Source organism: Aphelocoma coerulescens, chromosome 1 (genome assembly GCF_041296385.1).
Source record: "Aphelocoma coerulescens isolate FSJ_1873_10779 chromosome 1, UR_Acoe_1.0, whole genome shotgun sequence".
Lineage (NCBI taxonomy): Eukaryota > Metazoa > Chordata > Aves > Passeriformes > Corvidae > Aphelocoma > Aphelocoma coerulescens.
In genome coordinates this window covers 117,703,833-117,727,808 of record NC_091013.1, presented here as the reverse complement: position 1 = coordinate 117,727,808, position 23,976 = coordinate 117,703,833, and the positions used below count along the sequence as shown (strand labels likewise).

The window sequence follows — 23,976 nt, the reverse complement described above, 5'->3', positions numbered from 1 at the left end:
GCATGCTAATCTTGTTAGTGAAGAAGTAACATAAAAGATGTGCACTGTAGTGTTGGAGTTGGTTCATAAACTTTGTGGTGGAGCTGGTTTACAGCAAATGGTCTAATTATCCATCAGTAAAGTTACCTACAAAGTTAGTCTTCAGCAAAACTATAGCTTTGGTGACAGAGAATGAAAAGGAATGTTTTGATGGAGTATTATTACTATTTATTGTACTTAGTATTTAATGTAAAATGTGACTAATGTATACTGTCCCTACCTGGTACCTATGACTTCTAGATCCATAAGTGAGTTATAGAATTTGAAGACTTAAAGCAAAAGGAAAGAAACTGTCTTCTGAAGGTGAGATCTCTTGCATCTGTGTCTTCCTCTTGTTTTTATTAAGTTGCTGTGAAAGATTGCAAACACCAAACTAGAGAAAGTATACTGTGACTTTGGGTGCTGTGATTGATGGCCCACCATGAAAAGGAGCCCTGTGAAACTGCTGAATTAAGGATAACTCTGTGCTCTTTCTCTTCAAATTGGAAACTATTGAAATGACTGAGCTCAAACAGCTCCTGTGTTTCTGAATTTGACTCAGCTCTTGAGCTTGCAGCCTCTTTGCAGGTTCTGAATTCACAGCATACTTCATGCTAATTCTATTAGCTCAGGCATACACAGGAGTGCTGCCCGCAGTCACCGGAACTCTGGCAAGGAAAGAGCTTCATCAGAAAAGGCATGTTTGGGTTTAGGTTAGTTGTGTGTAAAAATTATTTTGACAGGAGGCTGAATACAGCAGGTAAAACTATTTTTGAGAGGTCTTTTGCCTAACTGGCAATCCTGTGATGTTTATTGAGTATTGCCAGTTTTGAAGGAGGTTCTCCTCTCTTCTGGCATCTGTGGCACAATGCATTCCCAGTCAAGTCACCCTGAGCCCACACTTCTTCTGCCTTGTGTCAGCAAAGCAACCCTCAGCCATCAGCTGAGGAGAGCTGTGGGGACACGAGGGATTCCACCTCTCAGCCGGTGTCTGTGACAACAACCCGGAACTCAACGTGTAACCCTGCTTTAGCAGCCTTGGGCTTTTTTTGCATTCATAGGAGTAAACAATATAACCTTCAGCTAAGCAGACTTCTAGAGCTGTTTTTCTGGTCTTGGTGAGGTAAAAGCTCACTTATTAGTTGCTGACCCTAAGTACCTGTTGTTAAAACTTGAGCAGGGGCAGGCTATGTAATTTCTAAAGTGGTTTTCTGGCTAAGAATTGTTTAGGAATGGAAGATTTTATCTTCAGGGTTCATAGTGAAAATGGGCTTGTCGTGGCTACCAAAAAGATTTATCTTGTTACATTGACTCAGGATAGGTAACGTTATGCAGAGGGAATGAAAAGAGCATTTCCTTTTGTGCTTATCATCTCTAGTGATGCTTGGAGATATCTTTATCAGTGATCAATACTGGGGTTTGACCACTTCAAGGAATATATTGTTGGGAGAGGTAATATTGAGTAGATGACAGGTTACTACTCCATGACATGCTCTTAGCCCACCTCCTGGATTCCCCTTCCTCCAGCTCTTGTCCCTTTGCCCTTTTTAGTTCATCTTGTCAGAAATGAGAAATGGCTGCGCTTGGTTTACTTTGTGGCAAACAAGAAAGGCAGTCTACATCTGAACTTGAATTTTAGGTCATAATAACATTTTTTCACTTTGAGGATTTTCTGTTTTACACACTGGACACCTTTGTTGAAGGAAATAAAGGGAGAGGGCTTCACACCAAGAAGGGATTGATATCATTGGAGAACAATGCTCTCTACAAACCACATATTGTACAGGCAGGCACAAAATGAGCTTTCATGCAGGGCTCTGTCAGTGTCACTCAGCCCTGCCTGAATGGACAGTGCTCTTGTGATTTATCTTCCATTCATCAGTCAATACCCAGCATTTTTTCAGCAGTGATGGATAAGATCTCTTGCTAAATATACTGCTGCTGCCTGCTGAGCACTGTTGAGCCTGAGAACTGAACAGGAAGACGAAACTTAATGTATCTCACACATGAAGCTGCAGGTTAGGAAAGTTACAGGAGGTTTCTGAGCATCTCAGAAAAGCACCTGATTAATTTTGGATTCTGCAGATGGGGGAATATGACTATTTTATTCTGTTTGTATTATATATTTCTGTTTTAGCTGGTGTCCGTGTAAGAAGGATGTATCTAGGCTTCAAAACTGCTCTGATTTCCTAAACCCTTCCAAAGCTGCTGTATTTGAGGACATTCAACCTACACAGGGTAGCCCACTATATTTTCATCTTTCAAGATACTAAGATATTTAAAAATGTTTTATGTACTTTCATGTGTAAACAGAGACAGACTGATGTACTTTATAGCAGAGCCCAATCCCACAGCACAGGGATGCTCAATAAACCACTCAGGCCTCGCTCCTTCACATCACCTGGCTTCTGAAATACAGCATCCTGTGCTTTTTAAATTCAATCCCCAAAACAAAGACCTCCACCTTTTCAGAGCAACCAATTTATCTCACATACTTGTGGCCTCTGGAGTGCAATAGAGGGAAAGCGGAAATACCTGTGGACAGAAACTTTTCTCTCTCCTTTTAAAGGAGGCTCTCTACTCATATTTTTGGGGTGACAGTAGGATTATGATCAAACCAAGAATGTTCTGACCAAAACAAATGACTTTTTAGATGTATGGCAGGGCATGCAAATGGAAACATAAGTGTCAGAGGGTTGAAGCAAATGCACAAGAAATACTTTCTAGCTCAACTCTGGCGCCTCTTATTTGCATCTCGAGCAATAGCAACTCTTTTAATTATTTAAATAGAGGGAATAATCTTTCTGTGGAGGAAAATAACAGTCGAGTTTGAAAAAATAAGGAATTTAATAGGTATATCCTCTGTTGAGGGACGTGATAGCCTCAGGATACTGAGAATGGTGAGAAGGGAAAGAAGCATCCCTACAGAAACTTCGCTTTGACCTGATTATCAGTGCCCCTGAAAGGTTATCTTTCCCAAAAAAACGAGGATTTTATTCCTTAACTGTGTGCCTAAGTCGATTCATAAATAATGCCAACATTCAAGCACCCCCCCACCACCAAAAACTGTGCACAGAAGCTGGTGAATTTAGAGATGGCTGCTTGTTCCATGCCAGTTAATATATTTAAGAACAAAAGCACGTGCAGAAGAAACCCCCAGTCAGTGTGGGTAAGGAGACCAAGCTGAGTTCTGGGTGAACCTTTCCCTTGCCTTTTTTTTTTTTTTTTCCTTTCCAGGAAACTTGAACAGTGTCAGCAGTCTGCTAAGAATTTCAAGGTAGTCAGTAGAATGTGCTTTGAACACAATTTTTTAAGGTACATAAGTGATCTGAGAAATTCAGATTCATGGGCTATAGGTATTTATTGCCAGTTTTAAGAGTTCATTTCCAGCATTTTATCACAGGACATAGGACACTGAAGTAACTCTAATAACCTCTCGAAAGGAAAAGAAGGGAAAAAGGTTTAAAAAATTTCTGCTGACAGTAATGTCTATTTCAGATACTTAAATATAATGATGCCAGTAGGTGCTGCTTTAATATTGCTAGCCATAGTCATTTGGGAAGATGTTCTTTTGTTTCAGGAAGATCATAAGTATGGTGACATGTGATATATTTAGTGCAAATGAGTACTTAAAGAAGCAGCTGTTAAAAGATTAAACAGTCACATAAAAACTTCTTAGGGTTTTATAGAAATTAAAGCTGTCTCCAGGTAATCTAATTTTATATGCACTTCTTCAATTTTTTTAAATTTTTTTTTCCCTTGAAAAATCAGCCAGAAATATTTAATGGTAAAAAAGAGGTTTCTTGCCAGAATAGTAAGACTTTCTGCTTCAAGTCTTTTCTTGTCACTGACTAGGTGGAAGACAGCCAGAACAACACATTGTTTGGTCTTTCTCCTGGGCTTAGGGTAGATTGTGATCTCTTCATCAGCTGTTTATGTGGACAAAAGGGAGGCCTCAGATAGGAGGGGACCACTGGTGACACTGGAAGGATTTTTTTTAATACAAGTTTTTGTCTAAGTTGTGTTGTAGAGAAATGCCACATGTAATAATCTTCTGCTCCAGCCAATTAACTTCAGGGAGACTGTCTGATAAGGAGTTAAATAGCCTGAGTTTTCTAAGTCTGAACATCTTGGGGTGAACTTCCACTACCATCCTCCCAGACAAAAATTCCCCAAGTCTTTCTGAATTTCTACCATTTGTCAGGGCCTCCACAGCATGGGGTTTCCAGGTGGGCATGAGGACTTTTCAGTGCTTTCAGGGTTTACTGATTATTCATATTCACCATCTTGAGGCTAAATTTCATTTGGAAAATTCAGAATTTTGATTCCGTGTCAGAAGCGGACAATATTTATTGGTTAGGCATATCACAGTGCCCAAATGGAATTTTAAGTTATTGGATGCATTTCAATATTTTGTTTTGAACTGGCGAGCCACATATTTCTAAACCAACAAAAAAAAGAGGATGTATATTTTTAGCTGCTTCCTCAAGGGATAACACCTTTGTAAATCTGCATGGGACATTTCAGTGGAAGAGGGACTATCACCTACCTCCCCTCCTATGCAGGGCACTTTAGTGGACATCTGACTTTCATGGGCTTAATATCTGAATCTAAAAGGTGCTTTGTACATTACATATTTATGCTTTTCCTTCATGGATGCAGCAAAGAGGTTCTAGATGTTTTCTGGTTGTGGGTTTGGGGGTTTTTTTCCACTCTGGATTATCTATCTGCTTAATTCGATGAGGATTGTGCATGTTGTTTCAGTGAGTTAATTTCTGGAGCATGAATTATTTGATAAGCTCTAATGAGGATTTAGGCTTTAAGACTCCCATAAATTTGAATGTTAAAAGTTTAATAAAATAAATCCAAAAAAGTTAGCTTTTCTTTTTTTTTGACAGCTTTGGCAAGAAGGTGGGTAATTAAGAGGAAAGCACTCCATGCCATTTGCATGAGAATAGAGTAGACAGAAAGAAGGATGACATATTTGTCCTCTGCCTTCAGAAATTAAAATCTCAGGGGAGGGAGATTGCATGGCTATTGAAGCTACCTCTTGGATCTGATTTCCCATATTACCCCAGTGTAAATAAGAGGACAAAACTGTTCTAATTTCCTGGGCCTCTTGAGTGTTGCCTACCCCATCTTTTGAATTGCTCCAATTTCAGCCATATTCCTGGCAGGCTTGTGCTGAGGCTGGCCAGAAACCTGCACAGGGCTAAATAAATAGCCATGTCCCAACTTATTTCAGAATGTTTCAAGATGAATATCTGCACCTTTATTTTTTGTGGCCTTGGTCCTGCTGGAATCCTTGTCAGGATTTCCACAAATGTATTTTAAACTGAGAAGATAAAGACTTGGGTTGGAGATTTATTCCCTTTAGGTCTCCTGTAGGCAGAAGTTTGCAGACTGTTTGCAATCATTTCCCTTTGAAGTTCTGGGCTCTTTTTGCTGAAATGGGGAGAAACAACAATCACAGGACTGCACGTTGCTGTAATGAGCTCTGCCAAATATTCCAGAGAAATTGTGCCAAACCCTGAAAGTTTAAGGAGGGTTCAGTTTTGCAGCAGTGTGAGTTTGTAAATAAAGTTTTATTTCATGGTGTTTTCCTGTTTAGATAAGTGTTAACAGTTTCAAGACTCCTTGGAATGAACAGCTGTGTTGGAACCATTCCAGCAATTAAGCTCTTCAGAGTAGCTGCTATGCCTTGGTATTGAAATGGTTTTATTTTGAATATGGCACAAGACTGCTATTATTTAGTGGCACGGAAGTTCCATGCTTTAATTTGAAGTAAATACCTGCCATTCAGATGGTACATTCTCAGCTATTATTATTAATGAATTAACACAGTGTTCTAGGTTTCTTCATATTTGTTTTACTGTGTTGTATTTTCACGCGGATCACCATCCCAATTAACTGTAGAGTTGCTCTGAAGAAATAGGTGATAACACTGAATCTTTGCAGGTGGGCACAGCTGACAAGTTGCCTGATTTATTTCTCGTTCCTGGCAATTGATGGTAACTTTACAAAACCAGACCCCTGCAGTGTTAATTACAAAGGTACTACCGTGTTTTTTTCAAAAAAGAAGTTCATAGAGCCATGTTTTACTGTCCATGTTAATTCTTCATTTATTTTAGTTGGTCTTATACACTTAATGTTTGGTGCACAAGATGATTTACAAGGTGTACTGGTTTATCTTTAATCATCCAACCTCTCATAAATGGGTCAAATAGAAATGAAGGAATTCTTTCTTCTTGAGGCATACGTTGTCGTTGTACTGCTTTTATATTTTTGTGTGGTAGAATCTTGAATTTGGGCTTAAAGAAAATATTTGTCCTATAAGTACTACTAGTTTTGGATATGACCTTACAGATTAAAATTAGCACTGTCTCTTGGTGTAATTACTTTTCAGCTATTCTGTTGGTTTTAATTTTTCTCTCTTCTGAGTTTCTATTTGATCTAAAGAAGGCACTAAAATTAGATTATGAAGTAGAGAGTGTTTACAAATCCCTTACATTATAGAAATGGCTGTCATGAATTGGTCCTGCCAAGTGGTAATGAAAGAGTTACTCTGCGCCTTTTCCAATGCAAATGCTAAAACTTTGAGTGTTCTAACTTAACAAATGAACTTTCACGAGGATTTTTGCTAGTACAAGAACAATGCAAATTTACTTCTGTCTAAAGATGATTGTGAAAAGATTCATTACAGAAAAGCCCAAGACATCCTTTCAGGGGATGTGCAGTTGCTGACCTAATTTCTCTTGCTGTTCTGGCTGTATGGTTTGGAAGAGATGATCACAGACACATGGAAAATGAACTTGACATGCAAGTGTCTCTAATGTTTATTGGGCATATCTGTTTATAATCTTTTCACTTTTAAGGTTTATGTTGCTCAAGAAAAAAACCACAATCAGGTCAATAGCAATTGTACTTTTGGAGCACTGTACAACTCTGCTTTTAATCATGAAGTAATTGCAAGAAATAAACATTTATAAGTAAGCTTGAAGTGATTTCTCTATCATTGATACGCCTTTTGATGTATCTGACCTCCCTTATGAAGAAAATATCAGAGTCCCCCTTGTTATGTTCCATCTATTATGACTAATTTCTGCTGCTTGAGTTCATCATCCTCACTGCTTATTCAAAAGCTTTGGTGTTTTGGCAGTAAAATCTGAACGATCTTTGCAAGTTCAAATCTTGGCCACCAACCCAGCAGCCCAAACTATATGGGATTCTGTGCAATGTTAAATTTTCAAAAGGTACAAGACTGCAAAAAGACTCAGTTTTTCTTCCCCTCTCAGCTTTTCGGAGGGTCTGATAACCACTTCTCAAATTTCAGGCCTTGGTTTAAACTTATCTCCAGCTGCTGTTCTTGTGAAACAGTGCAAGTTAGGAGAATACTGTGAAATTTTATTTAGAACATAATCTTTCAATACTCAGGTGCTTGTACACACCATATCAACCTCTACTCATTTAGGTTTTTGCAAATACTAATCTTTCTAATCTTTCTAATCAGTGTGTGGTTCCAGCTCATCGACACCTACTCTTCTTCCTTTATTTAAACATCATCTACTTATGTGACCACATATATTTTCCCATTCTGATGGAGATTATGATGCATGGAAGACAAAATCTCTTTTCAGTGTAAGAATTATGAGGCAACCAAGAGTCTAACCCCCTCCCTATGTGCAGGGATTCTGAAGGGAGGAAAGTCTTGTTTTGAGGGAACATTATACTCAGTGGGCAAGATTTGGCTTTATCTGCTTGTGTAGCTTCATTACAAAATCAAAGAAGTGCTAGGCTTACCTTTTAAATGTTAATTTAAAACAGTAATAAGAGTCTTCCATAAATATCACTTTTATTCCCTTGAAGCTCACCATCAAATGTAAATATTTTTTGAAAAAAAGTCCACGAAAATCAAGTTTCTACCACAGAAACATTTTTTTTAATATTAAATTTCAATTTTCTCCAATCAGATTTAATTTTAATAGTTATATTTGGATTGAGTGCATGGTGCTAGAATTCTGCAGAGACAGCTACTGGTTCTCTAATCACTACTTACCTGATTTTCAGCAGGAATTTGATCCAAGTCATTCAAGGGTGTATTGTTTTCTCTGCTATGCTCAGTTCTGAAAGTACAGTTTCCTTCACTCCATTGATAACAATGAAACATGCGAAAGGAAAGGCCTGTGGAGTAGAAAAGATTTCATTAATCATGAATCATTACATTTGTCAGTTGGCAGAGGGAGACTTCCTCATTTACCCTTGGAATGAAATTAGGTCTGGCCTAGCTGCAGTTAGAAATTCTAAATTACCTTGGCATCTCTGTTGCTGTTTATATGTGCACCATAAAATAGCAGATGACATTATATTAATAGCAGATAGCTGAGCTTTTCAAGATACTTTTTTTCTGAGATTTGTTTTTTTTTTTTTTTTAATTTGAAATGACACCTACCTACATAATTTCGTGGTGCTTCTGTATCGTTTTCTTATTTTAAACAAAATAATAAATGGTTAATGTGGTTTTAACTGCACCTGCCACTCTCCTCCCACATCTGAGATGGCTAACAAAATACATCAAGATGAAAATTGAGGAATTAATAGTTTCTACCTCCTGCATACTTTCTTTTCTTTCTGGAGGTAGCTGAAAACAGGAAGAAACTGACTTGATACACGAATTCTGATTTTTCTTGTAGATCTAAGTTTAAACAGTGCCTTGGTCAAAACGTTGCAAAATATTGCTGATGTTTCCAGGTTGTTCTCTTTGGAAAACCTGAATGTCAATGAAAATAAACAGATGTGGGGAATCTTATAGCCATAGTATTTGCTTTCTTCTTCTCTCTTTTTTTTTTTTTTTTGTCATCTGTCTTGCTACATATGCACACAGCAGACACTTCTAAAGGAACAGGCCATGCATACAAAAAACATACATTAGTTTTGAGTGACAACCACTTAGGATTTACTCACTGGAGAGACTACCACTAGTCATAAATAGTTACACCCTTTAGATCAAGTCAAACCTGTCCCTGTGATAGCCACATTAAATACTGCTGAAGACAAATGCCCACAGACAGGTTATTGACACTAGAAGTTGTTAACATCCATTTTTTCACAGCATATATTTGGAATTATGTTAATAGGAAATCTTATTGCTGCCTAGACCTACTCTAGATGTTCCTAATTTTAGCCACACCTGGAAGGTCTCTGTGTTGCGTGAGTGAGAAAACTTTTTTTTGTCAACTTTTTCAAATTTACAGTTTCGTACTGCTTTGAAAAGTGAAGAGGAAGTTCTGAAAATACCTATTTATTTTCTCTTGCTATTCCTGTAGCAGCTCAGATAGAACTTGTCTGTTCCAGGATTCAAAAATCAGTAATTATCTCTCTTTGAGCCGAAGTGCTCTGTGCTAAGTCCTGTAGCAAAAAACCCCAATACTTACGAGAAATTTATGCAGAAATTATTGAAAGGGGGAGAACTTGAAAAGAAAAATAATTATAGTCTTTGGTTCAGCATATTAGAGCATATTTAGCGTGTGCTTATTAAGGCAGATGGAGTCAGGGCAAAATACATGTGGAAAACTTTGCTGTTGCATTTGAGTCAAAATTGAGTGTGCAAAGTAACCACGGCATATTGGAAAAGCTGTTTTCATTTCTGGTAGTATTTCCTAAAAACAGAAGACATGTAAAATCAGTGGATTCAAACACTACTAATCCTTTATTGCTCTGGAGAGGAGCAAACCACTGTTATTTATCATTAAATGGGAAAAAGACCCCAAACACTGATCACCTTTCAGAATGTTGCCATGAGATTAGCTCCATAAAATTCTTGTCTTCATTTTCAGTATTGTTTTCTAGCTTTTTCTACCACATAAAGAGGGGGGCCAGCACCCTCTGGAAAGGTTTAGGTAATAGGACAAATTAAGTAACTATTTAGGGATTCGTATGAAATTTTCTTGGCTGTTGGAAACCCTAAACCAGTAAAGGAATTGCCTTGACTGTGCTGATATTCCCTTCTAACATTGTTAATTAGTGTTATATCATTGTTTTTCTTTTTTCATCATCATCATCATCTCATTTTCCTACTGTGGGTGCAATCTATTTGTATTAAGTGACCCATTATTTTGAATTAATATTTTATTGTATACACACTGCTTTCATGGCTATCCACCAAATCTATAAGGTACCATCCTAGATGCTGAAGTGCTTTAAACCATTGATTTTTTCGGGTCATTAACAAACTAATAAGCAGACTATTTAACATTGATGCTAAATGTGAATTGTCAATGACAGCAGCCAGCGGTATCCTGCTGACAAGTGATAATGTCATTTCAACATGTCCTCAGAGCATGGTAATTACTGCTGTACTCAAGAATGTATACGGCGTGATGTTTACCTGATTTGAATATGAAAGGCTTCCTGAAAACTTCATACGTGCTCTCTGCATGCTGAATGCACTGGATGAAACAGATTAGGCCTAACAATCTGCAGGGAACAATTCATTCAGATCCCACCGACCTGAGGCCTTCCATTGTGGTCTCCATACAGCATCAGCAAATCATGCAAGGCAGAATTGGTCTGCACTGTTAAAATGTTGCTTGGATTCTCTGCCTCAAAGATTAAACTGATATTGAGCAGGAATGGCAAAAGAAATTAGACAGTACATAGATTGCAAAGTGACCAATACCCCTTTATGTTATTTCCCTCGCACTCTGTAGAAGCATGCTCCTCATGACTGATGGTCAAAAATTTGTTGTTTTTAAAAATAATTTCAAAATATGCACATGAAAGTCAGCATTTCTCATTTTAGTGCCAGATAATTTCTAGCTCTGTACCAGTGTTGGTTCTATTGAAACAGAAAAAAATATTTCAAATGGTTTATAAACAAAGACAGAAAAAACAGAGAGCTGGGAAATCCGGCATTCAGATATTTGCAGAGACAGGGATTGGGTGGACTCCGAGGCCTTGGGATCTGAAGGAATGAAGCATGGATGCAGTAGGGCTGTAAGATTTTACTTTTTTATCATCCTGGACTTATTTTTGCATCATTCTGGAGTGCTGGAATTTCATGTAGCCTCTCCATGGCAGCTATTAGAAATACTTCAAGCAGTACAAATGTATGCTCGATTTCTGATGAGGACCTGATGGAGATACAATCAAGACATTTCATCCAAAATATGTGTGACTGAGGTTACAATAAAAGCCCCAAAATACTCAAAGATTTTCCAATGCTGAAATAATCAGACCTTTCCTAAACAAACAAGGAAAAAGCAGAAATTAAATCAATTGCAGTCCGTATCCTATTTTTGCCTCACCAGGAAAAAACAAAAGGCCTGAGGAAGCAGATTAAAATCTAGTAAACATCAATTTATTTTTTAATTGCATTCAGAAAGGATGCCTTAGAAACAGATCTAATTTGCTTCCTTGGAAAGCTGTTCAAACCTCATTACCTAGTGGTTATATACCTTCTTTTAATTTCTGGTTTGAGTATACTCATGACATCCTTTGTTCTTGTGTTGGCTTTGTCCTTTTACACCCTGGCTTTATGCTCCTTACTTTGCTCTTATTATATTTAGAGAAAGCAGTCCCATTTCCATTCACAAAGCTGAACAAACCAGCTCATTTCACCTCTTCACGTAAAAATTGCCGTAGCCTTTTCCTTCAGCCTTTACCCTCCCTGTGCATGGCTGGCTGTGATTTATCTCTCACTGGGTCCTAGGCTTGCTTTCAATTCCTCCTCAAACATGTCACGCTCGTGGTTCACAATGTCATGTGATTGAGGAGCGTGCACAGGCTTGTCTTCATTGTTTTGTGCTGATGGCCAAATTTGTTGGTCCCCAAAGGCACAACCCTTCACTTTGTTTTATGCAGTTTCTTTTATTCTCTTCCTTAAGACCATGCAGTGCTTCCTGCAGGCCCCTGGCAGATAGCATTTCCAAATGCGGGGATGCTGGCATGCCCTTGGTTAACGTGTTATTAATGATCTCAGCAAAATTTGTTCCCGGATTGCTCCGTGAGGAGCTGCAGCACTCAGCTCCCTCCAGCCAGTACCTCTTCCCTTTAACGTTATGGGGGGCACAATCCTCTCCTGTTCTCTTAAATTTCAGCCCAACCAGTACCTTTGATGTGCCAATAAGTCAAGATGCTTTGCTAAATCCCAATAGAGGATCCCTTTGTTCTCTGTTCCTTCTAGGAAGCCAGGTATGCTATGAAAGAAAATATACAAGGTCAGTGAAGATCAAACTCTTCCTTTTAAATTTGGCTGTACTCTACCCTTTCTCCTTTAGGGCCTGAGCCAGAGTTTTATGTGTTATTAAAACTTCAGTCATCAAAGCATTTCCTTTCCAAAGTTACTGCATTTGCAGATTTCTAATTACAGGCAACTCCGTGCATTGTAATAGATTACTTAAACATCCTTGCTACTGTGCATACAACTTCATATGCAGCTTGTTCCAGTCTTCTGGACTGGATATTTTCCAGTCCCTCTGGCTCACACTGAGCAATGCTGTTACCAGTTTGTGTCTCTGCAGTTCTGTTTCCTCTTCATATTCTACTTTATGCAGTCTGGCACTGATGCTGGCTCTTCTTGCTTTATTGTTATATGTCTTGATGTCCAAGGCAGCTTTGTCTGTCTGTGGAAATACTTTCTTCCATTCTGTGAAGGGTCTCAGTTTGTTCACACTGTTCTTCTCGAGATTTGCAATCTTTCCCATCTTTCCCCAGTCCTCACTTTACAAATTCCTCATAATTGCAGCATCTTTCCCTAAAGAGAACCAAATCCTCCCAGAGGTTCATGTACCTCAACTGCTTCAGCTTGGATTCAGCTGAATTCAGAGCTTGGTTAATTTTTAGTCTTCTCTTTTCAAGACAAGGCCAGCAAAGGCTAATTCTGATCCTTTTTTGATTTAAGAGGAACTAATTTGTAGTAGCTTCATTCAAGGTTATTCTATAAACACTTAGAGGAAGTGCTCATCTACTTATCAAGACAAGATGACATCTCTTCACACTTCTTTTTGGCAGAATATTTCCCAGCTGAGCTCTGCCTTTGTGGGCATGCATCTGCGGGAGCTGAACATTTCCTTTTGTGAGGCAGAACTTGGTGCTGTTCCTCCCTGCCACAGCCTGTCCATATCCAAACCTGTCTCCAACACAATTTATTCCAGGTCTACCACAATGAAACCCCCATTATACAAATGTCCTTAATCTGAATGGATGAGCTAAACAAGAATGAGCTTTATTTTAAACTTTTTTTTCCTTCTTATTTTTTCTGGACCTCATTTTAATTTTTTATAATTCTATTTGACCTAATTGTGTGTGCCTTTCAGCAGTGTTCTGAATTGCAGGTGATATTTATCTCTTCTAGGTCACTGCCCCCTTCTCAGAAAAGGAAATGTTTTCATTTTCTTTTTAATTTCATACAATATTTGTTGTTGCCAAAACAAGATATTGTGAAAAGAGGAGTTACAATTTCTTTCCCCCCTCCTTCCCTTCCTCACTCAGCCCTCAAGTCTGGGCTCTGTGGAGAGAAAATGCTTCTTTTTACTCTGTTTTTAGGTGGATGTGTAGCCCATTATAATCTGATCCTGTATGATCAACCCATCTTCTAAGATACTCTGTTTATTCCAGATGTCAGCTAATATTTTGTCCTGGCTCTTGCTTGAGTCCTTCTTCCCAATATAACAAGCCCAATCACACATTTAAATACCAAATCTGCTGAGAGGAACATCTCCTGCAATGGGATGTGCTGGCACACTCCAACTATTTAAACAGAACTGTAAAGGCCTCTTTCCTCTCAAAAACTGTTTAGTGGATCCAGATAATTAGGGACTGATCTATTTTTTTTATTAAGTAATGGAGACAGTGGCACTGAAAAAGCCTGCAAGTTTAAGATGTGATTTCCATATGCAAGTGAGGAGAGAGATAGAAGGAATGGACAAAAAAAAAAAAAAAATCGAAGAACAGTGCACCAAAGTTTGTTCATGAACATTTGTTTAAACACTGAGAAACGCCTGAATTCCAGGCGTCATTATTACAGGCCCATTTTCCAGATACTGCTCTTACGAGCTGGAGCTTACTTTTGGGGGCAGGAGGGAAAAAAAAGTCTCCTAAGGTTCTATCTGGCAAAGAGTTTTATAATCCTGCTCCCGGTGAAGCACAGATGGCCTTTCAGCAGCAATCCAGATGCTCCTGCAGGAAGCTTGGGCTCTCTGTGGAGCCATTTGGAGGGCAGCCGTGGGTGCTGCTGGCTTGGAACAATGCAGCATTTCTTCTCTGAGAGATGGGCTGAAAAAAGCAGGAATACATTCCTGTATCAATGGGGAATTAACTTCTGACATGGGAAATAAATTCTGTTTACACCTGGAGCGGTGGTTGGGTCCACCTATGCAAGAGCAGGATGATACACGTGGATTTTGGGATGAAACCTTTGGTGTTGCAGGCATTCAGCAGCCAAAATAGTGCATTAAATCGTGGATTTTAGCCTGATATTGTATCAGTTTGCATAGAATATGGAGCAAAATGCTGCACAAAAAGCATCAGTTTATACCAAATATAATAAGTTACAGTCTATTGAAGAAAGCAGTGCTTAAATTTACAACATGGATAGCTCAAGGCATCTCTTGGAGAACACATGTAGGAAACATGCTCATTTTGCCCTGGATACTAAAAGACAGAAGAAAGTAAAAGGAGTAAAAGAGCAAAGTGGATAGATAATAGAATTCAGTATCACTGCTTCAATGAGACTACTAATAAGCATGAAATTGAACATCTGCTTAAGTGCATGTCTGGGTTATAGCATAAAGATAACTCTCATAATTGTACCCTGATATTTCCATAGCAGAGATTTGAGTGGATGATAACCAGCATAATGCAAATATAAATGTTATACTCTGGAAGAAACTGTACAATTATTTTACCTGTGATTGATAGGAATGAAAAAAAACCAAAACCCCAAGGGTCCTGTAGTTTACTTTTTTGAAGAAAATCCTTTGAATATATGAAATATTTGGAGAAAATGCTATCATGAGCTGAACACTAAAAATTTTTTGCCAGAAAAATCTTTTCTTGTCCCATAGCAACTTGTGGTGGTGGTTGGTCTCTGAGTATTTTCTTTTCCATGAAAGAAATCTTATGCTGCCAGTTTAGTGTCCATGCTGTAGAAAATGTCTTCTCTACAAAAAAGTAAAGAAATGATAATGATAACAGAACCAAATATTGTACCAGGTGACTGTTTTTACAAGCCTAAATTAAATAAACTTCCACAACAAGTCTTTCAGATGAGACAAGATGTCAGGTTAGATTCTGTTGCTCAGATGGGAAAGACCCGAATTGAAAGCCAAAATGTTCTGGCAGAAAGAGATTTTGTGCATGGGAGAATGAAATGTCAGTGATGTAAAGCAACTCTGTAGGTAGATTTAAATCATTTTTTCTATTCCATATGCTGGTTTTGTATTCATCTACAGAGATCATGATGCTTTATAATTTGAATTTCAGGTCCTGAGCTTCACATAAGTGAAACCTTCCTTACCTTTGTGGATCAACTTTGCTTGAAATTCCTTAGACTTTGTGACTACTCCCAGTAGATAATGCAAGACTGGGTCTTTTATTTGTTTTCTCCCAGTAGAATGCTGCTAAAAAAGGCTGTGGCTTTGTGAGACCTCATTGTCATTCTGCCATGTATTGCTTTGGGGCAGCTGCTCTATCATAAGCCCACATAGTTATGAGTGAGAGACTGCAAATTTATTCTTCTAAGGAAGATGCTTTGCTTCTGACAGATACAATTAATAACTCTGGCTTTTAAGATGGGATTTTTTTATCTGTCTGGTTTTGGGGGTGTTTTTTGGGGAGCATTGTTTGTTTGTTTGTGGGGTTTTTTGTTTCAGTTGAAAGGGTGTTAAGGCATATTAAAATACTGTGTATTTTTGAATGGAGGATATATGAGTTTTACTATGCAGCAGCCCTCAAACTTCTCAGAATGCTATGGATAAATGTAGGAGTGACACTTCAGTAAGAAAGTTTTTCTTAGTTAAAATAATCCAAATTAATCAAAATTAGTGGCCTGGCCTTGTTCTTAACAATAGACCATCTTCAATATACTTTTCTCCTCTAATTTTTGCTTGTTAATAAAATTATTCTAATATGCTATTTGATGGAGAGGTAATCATTGGACTCAATCAAAAAGAAAAGCTATACTGTACAAATTAATGGGCTCTGTTTGGGAAAGTAATGTCTGCTAAATAACTGTTCACAGGACACAATAGAAGTGAATAGTTCATTCACTAAATGCAAATAGAATTTTAGTTTGCATAGAAAAGTAACTTAATCTCCGTTTACCACAGATCTTGGTTATTAATACATGAAATGGATATTCAAAGTGATTCCAGGTAAAAACTTTTGTAAAAATCACAAGCTTGTATTTTAAGAAAGAATTGCTTTGAAAACTGAGTTGTCTCATTTTTTGAGAGCAATAAACTCAAGAAATACAGGGTTAGGATCACCCGAGCTGAGTTTATTGTAGCGTGGAAATAAACTCATATATTTTAATGCTATTTTCATCAAATTAATTTCTTTTGCTCTTCTCTGGATATTCCTGACCTTCATCCAAAACCCAATTGCTTCTTTATCTCCTCGTGGTGGAAATACCCTCAGGACATGGAACAAAATGTGTTAAATTGTATCCAGAGAGACTCTTTTCATGGTGGCCATCCTTTGTAAACTCAGCCTCTGATTTTATGATAGCAGTTAAAGGAGAACCCCAGATGCTCTTTGACCCTCTTAGGTGGCTTATGGGTTTTTAATAGGACAGCTGAGAATTAACTCCCCAGTAATCATCACAGGGACATTATGGAGTCAGAATCATGCAGGGTTAGACCTTAGGTCAGCTCACTATTGCTAATATTTTCCCTTAAGTGTCAGAGAAGTGATAGGAGTAACACTTGGGCATACGTCAGAGAGGGGGCTGCATCTGTCCTCAGAAAGCTCTTTGTCATCACTGTAATGAGCTCCAATAGCTGAATGTTCCTCCAAGCTGAACCCAGTTCTCCCCAGGACTGTGATTTGAGTTTTATCCGGGTTAAATCTAGTAATTAGCTATCTGTGGCTTGTTGGCACTGTCTGGTCACCAAGTGCCCACCAAAGCCACGCTATCACTTCCCTCATCAGGCTGGACAGTGGGAGAAAATATCACAAAAGGCTTGTGGATCCTGTATAAGGACCATGAGAGATCACTCACCAGCTGCCATCGTGGGCAAAACAGGCCTGATTTGGGGAAATGAGTTAATTTCTTACCAATCAAAGCAGAGTACGATAACAAGAAACAAAATCTATAAACATCTTCTCTCCACTCCTCCTTCCTTCATGAGCTGAGGAGGGACAAATCTCACAAAGAAATCTTGATCTTCCCTTCACTGTGTTTATCAAATTTGCTTTTGTAGCTTTAGAAATGGAAGAATATTCACGTTTTCTCACAGCTGACTGAAATTCATGTGCAGAAATGGGGCTCTCTGATGCAGCTGAGCTGGTTTGCTTGATCTCTCCTTCTGTCCTGAAGTCACTGAGATTAGCGGTGTTTAGAAGAGATGTATGTTACAAATTTATCTCACCACTATGACAACAGATTTTGGTGTGGCTTTAGAAAGCCAATTAAAGGATTTGCAAGTCCTTTTTGCATTAAAACTTGTCTTTGCCTTGGCTTTCAACTAGAAAAGCAGAGCAAACCATGTTCTGTTTTCCATAGTTCGTTTACTTCTAGTTTAGACAGCCATGTAATTCAGCCTCTGTGGTTTACCTTGGAGTGCTTAAATGTCCTAAAAGTTCCTAAAAGCAGCCATTTTTCAAGGGAGATGTATCAAATCCATACCAACCTTGTGGTCCAAAAACTTCCTTGGATTGCTGGAGAGGGAAAGGGAGAAGGTGAAGAAGAAACAACTTCAGGGCCACTCTGAGCCTTCCTTAAGTGAAGCTCTGACTCTGCAACCTCTCTCCCTTTAGGGATTTGTATTGTGTGGAATTAACACTTCCTAAACTCAATATTTACAAAGATCTCATGATCCTATTTGTAATAAATTGCATTCCTCCTTCTTATTCCGCCCCTCCCCATTCCGCGTTGAAATAAGGTTCAGTAATTCATGTTTAAAATAAGGAAGGAATGCAATTGGGACTACAGACTGTCTTGACACTGCTCAGGTAAATTTTGGTGGTTTGGAGGTAGACTGAGGACTTTCTGATATAATTTGAAGTATGCAAGAAGGAGAATTCACAATCAGAAATGTCCTACTTCTGTTTTTGCCCTTTGGAAAAGGTCATTGATCTCATGATGGGCTAAAAGGCATTAAAATTATTCTATTCAGCAAAAATCCCCTTAAAATGCACCCTAACTCACACTTTCTCAAGTGTGTGGAATAGGGAATGGCATGGACAAAGCATGGCTAACCTTGCCCACATTTGGGCAAAGTGAATTTTTATCTCTCACTGAGAGTTTGTTGGCCTTCAACAACAACACAACGTGTTTGGAGATTATTAATTTACTCTTTTGAAAGCTTTGGGTTTCTAAAAACTTTAAAAGTCTCCTCTAGCCACTGCATTACAACACCACCATCCCCACCTTGTCTTCTTTTCCCAACTAAATTTCTGCACGTCTTCTCAGGTAGTGTGCTTATTTAAATTCCCAGGGAAAATCTTGTGTTCATGGATGTGTGGAAAGCATACATTTATCATAATCAAAGGAGAGAGAGGAGGAAGGGAGGATATTGTCACTTTATTTTTTCTTCACCATTAACCTCTTAAGTCTTTAGTAAATTGGCTGTCCTTTAATCACGTCCTTAACAACCCCTGATGAGCAATTAATTGTATGTGCAGTTGATCACTTTCAAAATCCCCCCTGTACTCCTTTAGCTTCCTTTCTCTCAGATTATAGCAGCAAGAATTTATCTGGAAATACTTTATTTTTTTACTAGCTCTCATTAAGACTCCAAAGGTCATATCCCTAGACCAATATGAAGTTGATTTTTCCACTTAGTCAAGGTAACTCCACTTAATTTAGCACATGGGCTCCCAAAGATGACAATTTGTTCCATTTCCTATTTATTCTTTTTGTTCTCCAGAAGTTTTTGTTTTTCTTCGGAAAACAGAAATAAATTAATATAATGTCTGACAAAGATCTATGGTTTTGTTCTTCTTTCAATCTTCATATTCTATTAATGGAAATTTTTAGTTTTTCTTAGTAGGGTCCACTTTTTTAATTGCTAGTTTAATAATGCCCAGAGAAAAACTTCTATCAATTTCCATGGTCAACCACTACCTCCATATTTAATTGCTATTTCCTCTTTTTACTTCCTCAGGCTGAGCTAAAGTGGAACAAATCCAGTTTGTTCCTTTTTTGAGCAGCTCCTGTGCTGCATTTTCAGTGCTGTAGAAAACAATGCTTTTTTAATTATTTTTATTTTTTAAAAATCTTCTGCTTTGCTAAATATATTACTTTAGCAAAGACTAAAGACTTTTTAGACTTTTATCTAGAATTAATTAATCCAGGGCTTTTTCAGTACAGAAATTGGTAGTATGTGTAAAAGGAGGCCTGCCTGTGGTGCTGGTAGTTGTGTTGTTCTATTTTCTAGATTGTCATGGAAAAATTACAGAAGAAGCAAAAGGAAAACCATGCTGATTTACTGAAAGACAGCCAGAAAAGGTTTGAGATGAAAATTCATTTGATCTGCATCAAAAACCTGTCTGGATGAAAAGGATGTACTTTGTACGCCGCCGAAAGTAAGTTCCTTGTAGGATATATTATTGCCTGCTGTGCCCATCAAATTGAATTAACGCTCAGTGATCTGGTGAAAAATGGGGCTTGGATCAATTGTTTTAGGGATGGCTGTAGGAAATGATGATGTACATTCCACCCACCTCCCAAAAAATCAATGAGACGTAGCTGACTCTGCATATGTGTTGTCATCAAAGCAGCTCAAATTCAGATTCATGTTTAGCGTGTACAGAGGAATCAGCACCTCCAGGACAGTAACAGCTATTTCTAGCCAAGATTAGTTGTTTGCATACCTGCTTCAGCCATGCAAACAGATCACCTGCTGCACAGTGTCCTCTCATAAATAAGTTGATAAATAATTTGAAAATTTTAGTAATTAGGAGTTTGTGTGAGTGATATCCCATGAGTTTGGGCAGGAAGGTCATTCTCACAAGTACCATTTGTAATACCCCAAGCTCTAAAATAGTCTTGAAACCTCTCAAGACATGAGAAAGGGGGAAATGAAGCAATACTATGAGACAAAATTTGCAAAGAAACAACAAATGCTTAAAAATGGAAAGTCAGATACATCTATAACTTCAGTGAAACTCTCTATATCAACATTATTTAACATTGCAGCCTCAAATGCTAAATAACTGTTTACAAAACCTGGTGAAAAAATCCAAACCATCCTATCATCCTATATATGAGAAATGCTTTCTTCAAAATCTGTGCATAAACAAGATATTTGCCATAATTTAGAGGAACTGAAATAAAAGTATTCCAGAAAAAGTGATTCTTCTTAAAGTAAATTAGTCTGGGAATTTCCTAATTTTTTAATCTTTCTGTAAGCTACAGAAATGAATATTCTCTCCCTGCATCAGGAAAGCTGATGTTGTTCTTCAGTCTTCTCAGCAAGGTCTTGTACAGAGACATCTTTTTGAAATGAAGTTGTACAATTAAATTTAAGGGGTAAGCATTCAAAAAATTTGTATTATAGAAATCTGGGAACTGAAATCACTGGAGCAGACCTGGCATAATTTTTAAAAGTAAAAGAGTTCTTGCAGCTTGGTTTTGTAGGTAGAATAATCTCTTATTAGCCAATTAAACAAACGACTGATATTGAGTGCACAAGGTACAAGCTCCTTTTTCACTGATGAGGGAAATACTTTATCACCCAATTGATTGTGACTGAATGGATGAGGTTGTGCATTGAGCAACTGCTAAAAGGAGGAAAGATGATTACACCACTTGAACCAGGCTCCATTTGCAAAAATCAATTCTACCACGAGAAAAAAAATATTTGTAGCTTTTTATCCTGGTGAAGGATTGATGCTTAATATTGCAGAAAGCACCCAGCCCCTGGCTGGCACTCAGAAAATATGCTACATTTGCTTAAGCTGTTGTGCCATTACAATATTGCATGTAAACAGAAACAAATTATGCACATTAATTTCTTAGAGGTGAGAAATTATAACACGGGATGATGATTACTCTGCTAATGTGTATTTTTTTATTAACCATGTCAGAACATACTCACAAGTGATATCACCAGGTAAAAATATTTTGTGTGCCTAAAATGCAAGGCTGCTAAAGGCAGTACATCTCCCTGTTTAAGCTGGTTTTGGAGTCTATTATAAGAAAATTTTCCAGTTACACAATTTGTGGACAGGAATTGCGGCCTTGCTTGGTAAGATTTCAGTGTTTCCTTTAGTGTTACACTCACTATTCAGTATTTTATCCTGCAGTAAATGCGAGATAACTTAAATATATTTTGTTATGGTTAAGGGGTAGGGTGTTAAAATCATCTTGCATGGTGATTGAAAAGTCAGTTAATTAGGGTAGTCTGAACTCCTGTGCTTTGAAACCACTTGTTACTGACTAAATCAGCACTAAAGGGTAATCAAATCAAAATTTCCAAGCCCCTCCATGCTATTAAGTGAAAAAACACTGCAAATAGTCCTGGACCCTGCACTGTGCTTTTGCTCATTCACCTGTCAGATAACTGGAAGAGTAATCACACCTTTTCAGTCTCTTCAAAACAAGCAAACAAAACCCTCTCAGGCAGCAAATATACAGAGCATTTCCCCTCCTTTCTGGCTGAACACTAAGCAGTATCTTCTTCACAGACTTATTGAAACAGTAGGGGAGTTTCTGGTGTGTTAAAAGGCAGGAGAAGAGACAGACCCAGCCTTGGAATGGTTCACCTTTTCCCTTTCCAAATAGTTTTTGATCCCCCTGTAACCCCACCCCAGCACTCAGGAGTGTGGATATCTCTAAGTTCTCCTCCTCCAGATGTAACAGCCAAGCTGGGTTTTCCTTCCCTGCTTCCCCAAAAATAAAACCCAACCTTGTTTCCTAAGTACCAGCAGGGATAACTCTCCCTTCTCCCACCTCTGGAGCTTAGAGCAACAAATAGAAGAGACAGAAAACCAAGTGGGATAAAGAGAAAGGCCAGGAATACCTGGGGTGAGAAGATTTTTTATTTCTTGTAGGGAAAAACTGCTAACACAGTCAATAAATGTAATAGTTGTTTTCTACTATGGGCAAGTTAAATGTGTTTAATTCTGAAGCACTTTATAGTCATGTGTGTTTAGTATATTTGAACTGGAAAGTGCTATTATACTTGGCCATAATACAAAAGTAAATTTGAACTTTTTTAATTCCGTAAAACAGCCTGAGCTATTAATACTGGTCTTTATGGACCCCAGCAGAGGTGTGGAAATCTCATCAGGAATGTAAATGTCAGGTAGGACACTTAAAAATCTCATTATGGAGAAGAACCCAAGTACCAAAAGTGACATAAATTACTGCCCAACCCAAGTATTGCAGAAGAGAAATCCTGCAGAGCTTTATTATGTGGTTTGATTGGAAGGACAATTACTACCAGCTTTATCTTGATAATGAAGATTAAATGTACATTTAACTAGATTTGTGCTTAAACTGACTGACTAAAAAGAAAGTAAGGTAGAGAAAGGTAATAAGTCTCTTTAAATATTGAATAAATCTCTTAGGGCAATAAAACACTTCTGTAGGAGTTTTGTGTACTTTAATGGTTTACCTGTTAATGGTAATTCTTCAGATTGACGTGTGGTATAAAATGACATAGATATGTTGTTTATTTCAGATCTGAAATTTAGGTTACTCAGCAATAATTCCTTTCCTAATATAAAGTTAGCTATTAATTCCATTGGCCTCCATATTTTTGGTTGTCCAATACTGCCCTTGACTTCGTGATGGAGAAGATGGGCTCTACCTGGCAAGAGCATGAACCAAAGTCAGGTGAGAGTCACAATGTATTGTCACTGTGCAGATTGTTGGGCTGGGACCATGGCCCATCTTTAAGTGATTTCAAAGCCAAATTTGAAGAAATTAGATATTGGTGTTGGAAGATGAACACTCATGACCTGCTGCTGTAGTGATGGAGCTTGGATGATTTGGCAGGGGGAAAGATAAAATTAGGAATTCACAGAGGGTATGAATTCAACACAGACAACACTGCTTTTGACTGCTCTGTATCTTTCAGCTGTGTCCTTGCTCTGTCTACCTCTCTTTTTACACCTTTCCCCATCACCATTTCCCCATTAAGGAATCTTTGGAGTACAGTAGGATTGGCCCTTTGCTTTGATGTAAACAAAATGAAACTGGACTGCTTGCAGGTGATTAGTTTTGATTATTTTGATTTCTCTTTATTTAAAACACATCCAGAACTCTGATCATGTCAGAGGCTGATCAGAATAAGGGGCTTTATTTACTCCACCATATCAAGAGCAGCCACAAGGTGACAAGGAAGAACCTACCCAGGTTCAATATTTCTGCCTAACAGAGGCATAAATATCCCGGAAGAATCTTTGCACCTTCAGCAGCTGAGCTGCTCTGTACAATCAATGGCATGTACTTATTTTTTTGATTTTAAGTTGGTGACAGAAAATCTGTCCAAACAAGGCATAATGGGTGTGTTTGGTGGGGGATTTTGTGGGTTTTTTGGTGTTTTTTTTTTTGTGTGTGTGAGTGTGTGGTGTTGTTTTTGCTGGTTTTTTTAGGAAAGAAAGCAGAACCAACCAGAGATGTAAGTAATGAAGGTACTGGGTTGAGTTTGTTATACCCGTAAAGCATAAATTAGTCTGGATTTAGCTTTAAATCTCCATTGGATTTGCTCATTCACTGCTGTCCATATAAACCCATCACACTGTTTAGCACAATTAGGCTTGATTGTTTAAACAGTCTGGACTGAAATA

The 23,976-nt window shown here is 38.0% G+C and overlaps 1 long non-coding RNA gene across 1 annotated transcript in view; it reads left to right on the top strand.

Annotated features, from left to right (window-relative positions):
* Positions 1 to 23,976, top strand: part of LOC138119996 (uncharacterized) — a 41,714-nt gene that overhangs the window by 14,048 nt on the left and 3,690 nt on the right. Inside the window, exon 2 of the long non-coding RNA XR_011155694.1 lies at positions 19,617 to 19,764. This is a non-coding gene — a long non-coding RNA (uncharacterized lncRNA). The remainder of the gene's footprint in view (positions 1 to 19,616; positions 19,765 to 23,976) is intronic.